This window comes from Erpetoichthys calabaricus, chromosome 1 (genome assembly GCF_900747795.2).
Source record: "Erpetoichthys calabaricus chromosome 1, fErpCal1.3, whole genome shotgun sequence".
In the NCBI taxonomy this organism is placed as follows: domain Eukaryota; kingdom Metazoa; phylum Chordata; class Cladistia; order Polypteriformes; family Polypteridae; genus Erpetoichthys; species Erpetoichthys calabaricus.
In genome coordinates, this window is record NC_041394.2 from 280,188,879 (window position 1) to 280,203,116 (window position 14,238).

General features: G+C 37.6%; 1 protein-coding gene across 2 annotated transcripts in view; it reads left to right on the forward strand.

Annotated features, from left to right (window-relative positions):
* Positions 1–14,238, forward strand: part of bcat1 (branched chain amino-acid transaminase 1, cytosolic) — a 142,918-nt gene that overhangs the window by 23,962 nt on the left and 104,718 nt on the right. The window lies entirely within an intron of this gene.

Sequence of the window (14,238 nt, forward strand, 5' to 3'; positions counted from 1 at the left end):
AAGTAAAATACATTTACAAAGAAAAAGAGGAAAAGTAGTGTGCCTAAAAGGCAACCCAGAGCAAAACATAAATAGTCCATAGTCTAGAAATCAGAATGCTTAAGAAGGAATATGAAAAAGTCATAAGAAATAGAAAAATGAGAAGATGCTCACAAATAACACACTTCCACAAACAACTCACAATTGTGATCTGGAAGACCTAACCTGCCTTGTAATTATAGATAGAGGCCAGTCCTGTAGCTGTATGTCATGGTTTTCCAGCCCCTTGAAACTCTATCTTAAGGGGACAAGGTACCACAATGAACACCATTAAAAATGAAAATGCATAAATAATAAATAATTAATCAAAACAATACTCAAATAAAAAACAGAAAACATAATATACACAATGCATATACTGTATCTAAACTGCAACAAAAAGAACAAAATGAATGATACTACATTTAAGCCAGGAATGAGACCTGGCTAAAATATGATCCCTAAACTAAACCTGGTACATCTGCTTTTTCTTAAAAAAAGAATTTTCAGACACCTCTGATGGTATTCATTTCTGTGTCCATAACCATCGTTATGGCTGAAAAGGTCTGCAGTTGCAAGGTGATGACATATATTAATTCATGACCTTTCGTTTCTAATGTTTTCACATATAAAGAGGTTAGTAAACATCCAACAGCAACAGGTACTGTTAAGAAGGTAGTTAATGATTTGGAAATTGTAGAGGGAGAAGTGCTGTTAAGATAAATATGAATAAAATCAAACAAATCCACATAATACCCTGTATTAATAGGGAGTTTAAGTAAGTAAGTGATTACATCCATTCATCCATTATCCAACCTGCTATATCCTAACTACAGGGTCATTACATACTGTATATAAACCATTACCACTTACTTTCATTACACACCGCTCCAATTCCTAAATATTGGAAGCTAGCAAATGTGGTCTCATTAAATTAAAAACATGAGGAGTTATTTATAGGACACTAAGCTTTACATGCATCATAGGAAAACTAATGTAAGCAATTATTAAGGAAAAGATTGAGCAACACCTGTCAAGAACACGATCTGTATCAAGCACCTCAGAGTAGGAAAACTATCTGATGCAACTGAGTGACACAAATCTGGACTGACAATAGGGAGTAGGAGTAAAAGCATTTTATCAGTTTTCTTAATTTGGGAAACTCTTCTTAACTTCACAAGGATTTGGGTGAGCTTGTGAGCTGTACTAACCTGCTAGGAGCTCCCCAAAGATGGCATTCAGGCAAAGATCAGCACACACATAAAATGCTTTGGAAATGCTGGACAACTCATAAAAAGATACAAATCTAATAGAAATGAGTAATATTCATAACAAATATATTACATAATTGCTTCATCTAAGTGGAGAAGCCATTCACTGTTTGCTGAAATGAAGCTGCTGGTAATGTTACCTGTAAGATGCAGCTTTGCAATATTGATGATTTGGATATGACACAACCAACTATTTCTCGAATTATGCACCAATATTTGAACGCCCTTGCAATAGGTAATATACAGATTTATACATTTCTCCACCACTCTACATGAAGCAATGTTAAAGCAGGGTACATGCAAATCAACACACACATAAAGATTATTACCCCAAGTGTAGATGAGCAGGATCACAAGTTCAACACACATGTGGTCACAGATGCAGATTGTATTGTAAGGTCAGATCATTACTCTGAAAACATGCAGGGCAGGATGGCATTCCACAAACCCCTGTAACATTTATGTTACAGATTACAAGCCTGGGATGGTTCAAGAAGGCATGTGCAGACTCCTGAGGCATTGGATAAATAGAGCCACACAGAAGATAAGGGGAGATATTAGCAAGGCACATCACGGTACATTGGAATGGTGAATTTGACTTATAGCCATAGCTAGTTTCAGTATAACTGTTATTTTACATATGCTTCCCGTGGCCATAACAGTGGGAAGGTAATTCTTCTGAAAGTACGGTTGTGAATCATTCATTATTAAATAAACATGCCTGTTATCGAGATTTACTCTCATTCGGTGTGTGTTTCTCAGTCTTTCCATCTTGGTGCTTTTACAGTATTATTTATAATACTGTTGGAAAGTGGCAACACTTATGTGTAGCTTAGCACAATTTCCTAACTTACTATGTATTCCTTCTTCTTCTGCTTCTTTTAATATTATTATTATTATCATCTTTGTGATAAAGCCTTAGTATTAGAACCAGAAAACTACAAAGCGCCATCATGATTTCCAAGGAATTTACAAAATGTCATCATAAGTACTGCTTTGTGGCTTGTGCTGCTGTAAAACCGTGATGGCATTCATTCTCAAAAGTGAACTCTTAATCCTAGATGGGAGTAAGACTAGGACGCTTCATCAATACTTCCCATGTCATTCTCTGAGGCAGGACAAATTCTTATCCTAGTCCTACTTTTTTTTTATAATTTTATTGGAGATAAATTACATTCCACACAATCAAGCTGAACTTAACAAAACAGAATTTAACCCCCAGCTGAGAAAGAGGAGAGCCAACAGCATGGGCAAAAATTAAAAAAGAAAAAAAAAAATAGAATAACAGGGAAGGGAGAATATAAATGCTAATTTTGTTTATTCTAAAATTTTATTATTCCTATTATTTTATTAATTAGATCTTGCCATGTTTAAAAAAAAAAAAGTTTTGAACATACCCTCTAAGCGAGAATTAGATTTTTTCCAATTTTAAATAGTACAGAATCAGTTACCCACTGATTTATAAAAGGTGGGTTGGGATTCTTCCAGTTAAGCAAGATAAGTCTACAGTACGTGCTAGTAGTGTGGTAAAGGAAATTACAATCAAGTTGTCCTTCTTTATTTTAAGTCCATCAAGGAATATCTTGGACAATTTTAAACAAGATAGATGTGATTGATTAAATATTTTAAGTTGAATGATTGAATGCTTTGTGCATGTGGAGCTAGTTTGTATTCTATGCATGGCTGCCTTCCACTCTCTCTCCGAGATATTAAGTAGAAGGTCCTTTCCCCAATGTTCCCTAGCATCTTTAAGATGTTAACATCTTAAAGAAGTTAACGTCTTTACCTTTAAGATGTTATTGAGATGCTGTCTGAGTCTTCAATACTGATCAGTATTTCTTCTGGAATTGAAATGGGTGGGAGTTGTGGAAAATTGGGTACGTTCTTTATAGCAACATTTCTATTTTCAAAAAAGTATAACAATTATGATGCCAGGAAGATAAATTTGAAGTATAATTGTTCATATGATGCAAAAACATTATCTATATACAGTTCTCTAAGTGCTTTAATCCCTAACATTTTCCAAAGATTAAATACTGTGAAGGACTGAGACAGTTGAAAAATGTGATTATCATGTAGAGGTGCAACAGTTAGAAGCTTCTTTGCCTTGAAGTGCATCCTGTATTGGTTCCTTATTCTGAGTGATTGATGGACAATTGGGTTATTGGTATATTGACAATAATTAGTATTTACTGGGGCACAAAGCAGGACATATAAAGAAGTACAGCATTACTATTGCAAACCAGGCTTGTGTATATTTATCAGTTTGTGTCAATTTCCAGAACTTTATAGCTTGTATATTTGCCACCTAGTAATAGATAGATAGATAGATAGATAGATAGATAGATAGATAGATAGATAGATAGATAGATAGATAGATAGATAGATAGATAGATAGATAGATAGATAGATAGATAGATACTTTATTAATCCCAAGGGGACATTCACATACTTATTCACATACAAATTCACATACATACACATACATAATAAAACTGAAAGTTAGGTAGTGCAATGCCACCCTCTGTTTTAGGTCTTTGTAGAGTCACCTTTTGAGTGTGAATTCCAGAAATATACTTTTGTCTAATTTCTTAAAGAATGATTTGTTAATGTGTATAGGGATTCTCTGAAACAGAAAAAGAAGCTTGGAAGGATGTTCATCTTGACAGTATTGATTCTCCCTGCTAATGTGAGATGGAGGGTAGATCATTTGTTCACATCTTGGTTAATTTCTTTCCAAGCTGATAGCAAGATTGTTGTGCAAAAGGTCTTTATGTTTACTTGTGATGTTTATGCCTAGATATCTAATCTGTTTTGATAAAATAAACTGACAGATGTCCAGTCTAGTATTATGTGCCCTGAAAAAAACACACTTTTTATTCAAATCGATTTTGAGGCCAGATATCTTTTGAAATTCTGTTAGTGCATAAAGGACTGTTGATAAGGATGTTTGTAGGATTGATATATACTGTACCATATCATCTGCATATAGTGATATTTTCTGTTCAAGTCCTTCTCCAATCACCTTTGTCTCTAATACATTTTGAAAATGAATGGTCAATGGCTCAATGGTGATTGCAAAAAGCAATGCTCATAGAGGGCACCCTTGCTGAGTGCCACATTCTAGTCTGAAGTAGTTTGAGATCATGTTGTTAATATGCACAAAGGGTTCTGGACTGTTATCAAGTAATTTTATCCATGCACATATATTTGGGCCAAGCCCAAATTTGTGCAATGTGATGAATAGGTAGTCCATTCAGCTCTGTCAAAGGCTGTTTCTGCATCCATAGTTAACAACATCTCTGGTGTGTTAAATTTCATGGGTAAGTATATTAAACATGGCTGGACAATGGGATGCTCATGTAACACTTGGCTGTGGCAGATAGATGGGGTGGGACTGGACTGCGTGTCAGTCTGGATTTTTGCCAACCAGGATCCCAAACTGTTTCGTTGTGTGGTGGGTGTGGCAACGTGCTGTACCAGTGCCTGTTCCCCAACCTGACCTGACCAGACCAAGACACTATATGACTCATGTTCATATTTTAAAGGATATTGGAATCAGACTTTTGGCTCATTTTCTGCTTCTTTGGGAGAACTAAGGATATAGAATTATCCATCGGCAATAATACTTTCATTTTGGCTGGAAACAAGAGCCTAAATCTGATTTCAGCTTTGCGTAAGCACTGTTTAATGCTGTAGAATGCAGCTGGGTTAGCAAGTGTTGAAGGAGAGAAATCTGGGAAAGTACAAAAACAGTTATTTTCAAATGTAATCTCCTCTTTCTGTCTGGGAAGTGACATCAAATTTTTTAAACCCTTAGTTTGTAGAATCAGATAATCAGACTTCTATGTTTTGAGGCATTTGATGCACATATGTGATACACTGCAGAGATCTCAGTTTATGATTTAAGGTCCTCTCCTATTATTTTGGAAAATAGTTAATCTATGAATTTCACTGTATTTGGACTTTCATAGTTTTCATGAAGTCCTTTGATTCTGATGTTGTATATCTATCTTCAGACGCAGCTAATTTATCACTCTGTGCATTCGGATTCTACAGCAAATACTTTTTTGTCAATGGAGGATGTCACTTATTCTACTTCTTCAATATGAGTTGTAAACATTTGCTTAACTTCTTCCAAGTGAGCACCAAGTAGTCTGATTTTTCCTTAATATTGTTAATATTTTCCAGTATTTTTTTGTCAATTGTTGCTAGACTTTTTTTAAGTTTACATCAAAGTAATAGCTTAAATGTACCTCCTGGTCTTTTCTGAACCAGACTGTCTGTTCTGTTGTGCATTTGCGCTATATCCTTCTTTATATCTTCCTTTATATCCTCTTTTACATCATTTATTTTTACCCTGAGTGCGATATTCAATAACTTCAGCTCAGCCAGCTCATTTCCATTTTCTCCATTCTCCAAAGGCAGAGTTTTGTAGTTAGAGAGTTGATGCTGTTAACTCACAGGGGATGTTGTTAGTAGTTGACAGCAGGGATAAAGAGGCCATGTGCAGCTCCAATATACTGCATGAGATCAGCGAGTTCTTATTGCCAGCCTCACTCACAGCTTCGCTCCCACATTCACTGCTGGCTGGAGCAGATGCTGCATTGTGAGGTCCTGGCTGATTCATTCCTTCACCTGTCTCTTCCAGCTCAGTCTGTGGCAAGCCATGTTGTGAACTTGAGACTGGCTTAGACTTTGATAAACCTTTAGCTACTTTTCCCTTCTCTTTCTGACCTCTTGGTCTCTGTGACAGTAGTAAAATTGCCACTGGGTCTTTTGTCAGTGCAGGGATCTGGAAGAACCAGCAGCACCCACTATTTAGCCAAATATAATACAGTAAAGACTTGACAGGTGCAGTGCTGAAAGATTTGTAAAGTTAAATGAATCCCCATAAGACACTTAATGTTAGAACATCATTTTGGTAAATATTAGATTTTTGATTTTAGATAATGCCTTCACTTAGCAGCTTGGTGGAGTCCTCTTCTTGAGTGGACTATCTGTGTTAGTGGTCATTTGACGGGCAGTTTTCATTCTGCGCACGCTTGGCTGCGTATTCCCTTTATGCTGCTAAAAGCCAGCAGGCAGCTGATTTCACAACAATCAGGAGGAATGAAACGGGAAAGGGGGAAAGCAGTCACAGTGCGGGGATGGTAGTAATTATACTCCACTTGTTCATGTATTTTATATCTTGTTATTGTTTAAGAGTTTAGATGTAGGAATAAAGTGAGGATAAGGTGGTGTACCCCCTCTGAATGGTAGGAGCCCACTGCCTTTAGGCGAGTGGGTAGGAAATACTTAAAAGGCCTCAGTGCCATTAATAGGGATGGAAGTGTTGAGAATAGGTGTTGTTATTGTATGTATTGCAAAGGTTCATTTTTCCCCCATGCTGTAGGTTTTCTTAAAGGTATTATTTCAATCTTTTTAAACCAGTGAGTTTCCTAGTTTTCGGGGAGAGCTTCAGCACTTCGGGAGAGATAGGTTTTGGCTGCTACAGAGCCATTGGACCAGTTATTTGACCTTTTTCTTTCTACCATTTTTCTTTTTGCCAGCTTTAGACTGTGCATTTTATGAGCCCTTGCCTATAAGTACTATTCATGAATGTTTTCACATAATTTATTGAATTCATCATGTTTGTTAGAGGGCGGCACGGAGGCGCAGTGGGTAGTGCTGCTGCCTCGCAGTTGGGAGACCTGGGGACCTGGGTTCACTTCCCGGGTCCTCTCTGCGTGGAGTTTGCATATTCTCCCCGTGTCTGCGTGGGTTTCCTCCCACAGTCCAAAGACATGCTGGTTAGGTGGATTGGCGATTCTAAATTGGCCCTAGTGTGTGCTTGGTGTGTGGGTGTGTTTGTGTGTGTCCTGCGGTGGGTTGGCACCCTGCCCAGGATTGGTTCCCTGCCTTGTGCCCTGTGTTGGCTGGGATTGGCTCCAGCAGACCCCCGTGACCCTGTGTTCGGATTCAGCGGGTTGGAAAATGGATGGATGGATGTTTGTTAGATGTGACTATCTAGTTTTGCTGAATTGTTACATTTTGTTTTGTGGATTTTTACCTTTATCTCACCAAATCCTGGTTTACGATTTTCCTTGCAATAAACATTGATGACTTTGATTTCAAGAGACTTTGTACTTTACCTGAGTTTTGGGGTACTTTGAATGCCATTCAGCTATGAACTACTAGTGGACACTGACCCTAGACAGTGTATCGTGACAGTCTCCTGTTCATGTTTTTAATATACTTGTAATTGATTCCTATCTATCTATCTATCTATCTATCTATCTATCTATCTATCTATCTATCTATCTATCTATCTATCTATCTATCTATCTATCTATCTATCTATCTATCTATCTATCTATCTATCTATCTATCTATCTATCTATCTGTTGCCTTTCATATCTATGTATCTGGTCACTCCACATGCTCTCGTGGTCCTCATCATAGTGTCAATGCACATTTCGGTGTGTCTAGTACCAGACCCATAGGACATATCAATTTCTACTGTGCTCTAAAACTTTAGTCCATTACATCCATAGTTACCTTATTGTTCCCATAACTTGCCCTATAGATGTAGAAAAGACCAGGTGCTCCTGCCATCCAAATTTTATACTACACCTGTCTCTAAATTGTCCAATCCTCTGCCAATGTGCCCAGTTCCCCATTCTACCAAAACCCACACCATTATGTTCACACCCCACCTCCGTAACCTTCCAATGATGTGGAATTCCATCTGTCCTAAAACAAATCTGTAGCATAAATCCAATCCAAATCTTATTCTGCCTCAGCTTATAGAGTCCTTGGCTATTTCCACTGTATTCCAGTGTAATCCACATCATACAATCACTAGTCCTCTAATTTTTCTCAAGTCTTGCATCCCAGTTTATCATTTACCACATCCACAGAGTCATTTCCACCTTAATTTTATTCTACACTTGTTATCAGCCTGCCCAGTCCAATGCAAGTTTGCCAGGCTTACGTCACCTGGGTACAAATTCACATTGTTAGATCCACAGACCCCCACATCTTAAAACACAGCTCGCTCCCCCAACCTGTCTTGTAGTACAATCACAGGACAAGTCCAACCTAATTCTAATTCTGCCTTTACAATCAAGATACCTATATTTCCCTGAATATAAATTTTGCCTTCATTTCCTTCAGGCGTGAACATTTCTCAATTACTTCCTGATTATATTGTGTCATTTCACTAAGCCTGCCAAAAAATGTAGCCTTGTGCTATTGTCTACAGTGTTTCCCAACATTTTTTCTTTGGTGGCACACTTTTAGTAACTAAAAACATTCCAAGTCACATCACTATCTTACTAACCACAAACACATACAGTACAGTATATATCTTATACATATACTGAACTGCCCGAAGGGGTGGGACTACCAAAGAAGCCATTAAAAAGCAGCTCCTAGATCAGTGTTCACAAACACAGCACTCAGTGAGCACTTTGCTGGCCTCTCCCAGCTGCTTCGACCCTTGGCCTGCCCCTCTCTGTCTCAGAGGCAACTCATTTGCCCACTGTCCACTGGTTCTGGGAGACACACACAAGCAGATGGAGTCTAGCAGATTGGAAATGTGTCTGAAGTTTTCAAAGTGCTGTGCAACATAGCGGTGACAGAGCTGCTTTAATGCCAGCTCCTCCAGATAGTCCTGTCCTCCTCAGACAGGTCTCGACCACTCAAGGAGGTTGTCCCTCTCAGGTTCAGACCCAAGTGCTCTACATTGTTATTTCCATGACACACATATTTAGCTGTCATGACACACCACTGTGCCACGGGACACTGGTGGAAAAACACTGGTCTAGATGACAGTGGCTACTTTCATACTGCTTGCATTTTTCAGAATTTTTCAGTCTTGTACCCTTGTTATTGTTCATAATGCTTCAGCACCGACAATTTGAAACACCAAACAGGAAATGTCAAAAAAGGCATTACTTACACCACATCCAATTAGCCAGTAAGTTCATCCTCGATCACTTTCCTGCTGCTGAATTCTTAAGTCAGGTCAGTTCGGTCCAAGCTCCTTTATCTTCTTTTTTTCTTGAAGTGAACAATTTATGAACAGGTGTTTCTTTAAAGAAGTAGTTTCAAGTTTCACTTGAAGTTGCCATCTCCCTAAAGCTGCACTTGCTCATCTGTAGTTACATTAATGGCAGATGTGAACTGTGAATCATTGACGTGAACATGAAAAAGTGTATTGACAATTGTCCAATTACATTATATTAAAAAAAACCTAAAACAGTACTAATTTGTTGTCAATAAATGTGGGAGTGTGTGGGACACAGAGAACTGCATCCTCAGAAAAGTCTGAAAGCAACAAATTAAAGGGCACCGTCAGGTCCCCTAGTTGCCAAAAGATCAAGGACTTACATATGCTCTCATTTTGTCAGTGTCCTTCATTCAGTAAATATAGGTATTCACACAGAAATTAAACAAATAACAAGTCAGAACCAATTTTTAATGGATATTGACATTCGTTGGCGCTAGCATGTTGTGCAAATACATTTATTTCATGATTATTTTGCATTAACTAATTAATTTAAGTAGAGTTTTTTAAATATTTGGAAAGAGACGTGCCCACATTACAAACTGTCACTGCTTAGGAGTGATACACTTGATAAATACAGGCCCAGGAGTATTAGAAAACACTCAACATGGGTTCAGATGAGGAAAGTTGTGTTTCAGTAATATGCTAGAATTCTGTGAGGAAATAAAAAAATATATGATGAGTGCACGGTGGCACAGTGGGTAGCACTGCCGTCTCGCAGTTAGGAGACCCAGGTTTGCTTCCCGGGTCCTCCCTGTGTGGAGTTTGTATGTTCTCCCCGTGTCTGCGTGGTTTTCCTCCGGGTGCTCCAGTTTCCTCCCACAGTCCAGACATGCAGGTTAGGTGCATTAGCGATTCGAAATTGTCCCTAGTGTGTGCTTGGTGTGTGGGTGTGTGTTTGTGTGTGCCCTGTGGTGGGCTGGTGCCCTGCCCGGGGTTTGTTTCCTGCCTTGCGCCCTGTGTTGGCTGGGATTGGCTCCAGCAGACCCCTGTGACCCTGTAGTTAGGATATAGCGGGTTGGATAATGGATGGATGATGAGTGATGCATAAATTATTTATCAGTATTTTCAGAAAGCTTTTTATTAAGTTTCACATGAGAAGCATGTAGTCAAAATAAAACAAATGGGATTTCAAGACACACAATATAGATGGGTGCAAAATTGTCTTAAAACACTGGAAGCATAGTGTTATGGTGAGAGGATTAGTGAATTAGGTGCTGTTAAAGGATCTCTTTCTAATATATATATTAGATTTGAATTCTAGGTATGAAACTTGAACATACACCATATGAGAGTGACTGAGAAAACAATGGACTTGTCATTATTCACATCCTCACAGTGTATAAACGTGGGCTAATAGGATGTTAGTTTACATAGTAAGACGTGTCTCTAACAAATCAAGACAGGATATTGGTAAACTATACATCACAGTTTTGAAAATGTGTCCAGTTTTGATTTCCATAATATCAAAAAGACATAGCAATGGCCAGAGATTCGAGAGAAGAGCAACTCGGCTGATTCCAGGACTGCAAGACATGAGCAATGAGAAAAGATGAAAAGAGTTGAACCCTGTCAGTTTAAGCAAATTGAGACTAAGAGGTGACATGATTGAAGTGTTAGTACAGCAGATCCCAGGCTGTTACTTTAACATAAATTATTCAACAAGAACATGGGGGCACAGATGGAAAATTGGTTAAGTATCAAATTTGCATGAATGCTACCATGTTTTTTCCTCATATGTCATCTTGTAGGAAGTGCTGGAAAAGTATGGGGTTGCCATATCATTGCGAAGTGTCATTTCATTACTGAGTGGGGTTGTGTTTGTATTCTTGGCAGTAAATCAAATCTATTTAAAGAAGATGTAAGACACAGCCAATGGTGTGACATGTTCCCCTGCTATTACTGATATTGCAAAGACAGAATATCAAAACACAATTGAGGCTTGGTGACATCCAACAACAGACAGACAACCTGCAGATGTTGTCCTGTTGACCTCATATGACCGAGGCCTCTGTTACACTGTTTACAGCTGAACTCTCACTGTAAAGGTGAGGAAGGCACAGCTGCCCAACCTTAGGTATATACATAGCCCAGCTTTTGTTCTTAATTAAGATTAGTGGTAATTGTGGGATTCATGAATGGCTACTGTAGTGTCCACATGTGACAGCTTACGGAGTGTTGGTGTTAAAGGGGTAATTAAGTCTTCAGATTTAGCTTTGGGCACAGCTTGTGCTGACGATATCCCCAGGGGTCTATCACAGAAGTTATATTGAGCAAGACAAACTGAAAAGAAATGCATGCTTGAAAAGAGAAATGTGGTCTGACATGTTCCACTTAACAAATATAACACTTACTAGGAGACGCCTAGTAATGGTAAGTAATTGAGAATTGGTGTTACATTTTTGGAAATATTGTTGCTGTAAAGATTGCATATTAAGTAAATTTAAAAGGTTGCTAGCATAAACGAGATACAGTATGTCATCATTTTTTCAGTATATTGCCATTGTGTTAAGCATTGCATACAAATTTTAAATAATTACAAAAATGAATTCAACCAACTAAATGACACATGCACTTAATCACAAGACAGTAATGAACATTGTGTTGTTGTAAATAAAGTGCAGTCATTGCTATATCACATAACTAAGTACAATACAACAATTATTTACACATGTTCTTATGCAGAGATACTAGTGAATGAAGACATATTTTCAATGTGTGGATTTTTAAAACATTTAGGTTCTTGAGCCTTTGTGCATTTTTTTCTGCATCGCTTTACCCATCATTAAAATTTTCTAAATTTAAAATTTCTGTAGACATTTCCTGTCAAATGCAAAAATTACAGTGTGTACAGCAGTAAGATGTGTTTTATGGTGTTCTGGTAGTACAGTGCCCACTTTACCAGTTATGTTGGCAATTATAGCTATTGTAATCCTAAAGATGCATCAGAGACACAAAAAATTTTGGATGAGGGTGTGCATGTACTTAGCCTCATCTGTATGAATCAGTAAAGAGGAAAGGGCAGTAGCTAGAAAACAGCAAAAGTGAATTTTCCTGTTGATGTATGCATTAGTACCTTTTGGTGCACTTTCACACAGAAAATATGCAGACTGTCACTGCTGTTCTGTCGATTACCTGCATTATGAATATGCGGAAATATTCCATGTAAACACATAAGTGTGAACACGGCCTTAGTTCATCTGAAGTTCAGATCCCACATCCAATCATTCTCTGTGCTTAGCCAACATGTTCTCCCTGTGTCTTCCCAAATCCATTAAGACATGTACAGTAGGAGATTGGTGATTTTATATTGGCTCTATGTGTGTGTGCATCAGTGAAATCTTGTGATGTACTCTGTTTAAGGATGGTTCCTATGATGTGTTCAGTATTGCCAGATTAGGCTCTAGCAACCCACAACAATGAATTGTATTAAACAGGCCTGAGAATATTAAGATAATATAATTTAGTAGTAGCCTTAGTTTAACAAACATATACATTAGATACTAGGGACACCTAACTATAACAATAAACAACTAAGCTAGCTAAAAGAATCTGTTTAATCATTCTTCTTTTCTGGGAAAAAAGTGCAAAAAATAAAGCATTAATTTACCATTAAACTTTGATGTAACGAATCATGTAACAATGCTCACTGTAAAGTTAATTTGCTCATTTGCTTATTTGATCACATTTTCTGTTTTTAAATGGCCTATGGCAGAAATAATAGAGAGTGAAAGCACCATTACAACAAAGAAGTAATTTGTCTCATAATGTATGGGAAATTGTGATGTGATTAAACATTTCCACAGCAGTATGTACCATCACACATAATACGGTATGTGAAAGGAAGTACTAAAAGGTTTCCATGTTTCATTATTTTTCAGAAGGTGTTGAGTACAGTAACTGACAAATGCTTGAGTTAATGACAGATACAGATTATCAAGCGTAAAAATACTGGGACAGACTTAGTTGCTAATTACAGTGGCTACCAAGGCGTGAGGAAATCTAAGCAACTTCTCAAGAGGATTGATTGCATTGCAGAAGTTGCAGAAAGAGAGAGAAAGACTGTTCAGCTTGCTGATGTTTCAAGTGAAACAGCAGTTATGGTGCAGTTTGCATTGAAGTTGGCATAACATTGGTATACTGTATGGGGTGATGATGTCCTTATATGAATTACAGAAGCAAGAAGCAGAAGACAAGCAACTGTGGATTTAATGGCAAATATTTAAGGTGGGAGTAGGGATTTTATTAAGTATTTCACAGAGGGAGGTCAGATTGTTCTGCAGAAACTCCTTATTACCCATTGTTACACTTTTACTGATAATTTCATAAAAAGAACACAAGAAGTAGCTACTAAACAGACAAAAAAAAATCTTTCAGTCAAGCAGTTATTTTTCATATTGTTCTTATCAAGCAAGCAACTACATGCATGTCACATATCAAACACAGTCTACTGGTCCAAATGTTCATTTTCCACAGTGAATGATTCTTTTGTCCCTGCTACAGAGCAGAGTGCTTTTTTCAGGCAGTGTTAAGGTCTTCTGATTACCCTAGATGTGAATTTCCCCTTGGGATTAATAAAGTATCTATCTATCTATCTATCTATCTATCTATCTATCTATCTAGAGGTCAAGGTCAAGTTAAATATCATATCTATCCTTTGGGAAAGCTTTTCCAATCTTGTGTTGGTGGAATATTTCATGATAACAATACCCTTTTCCATAAAGCATATGGGGTTGATGAATGATATGAATAGCATTACAATGTATACCATACACCATGATGATCCCAGACACCAGATCTTAATCCAACCTAGCATTTACGGGAGGCCATGAAGTAGCACTTGAGGAAATGTTTTATACCACCATCATCAAAGCTCTGAATGATACATTCTATGAT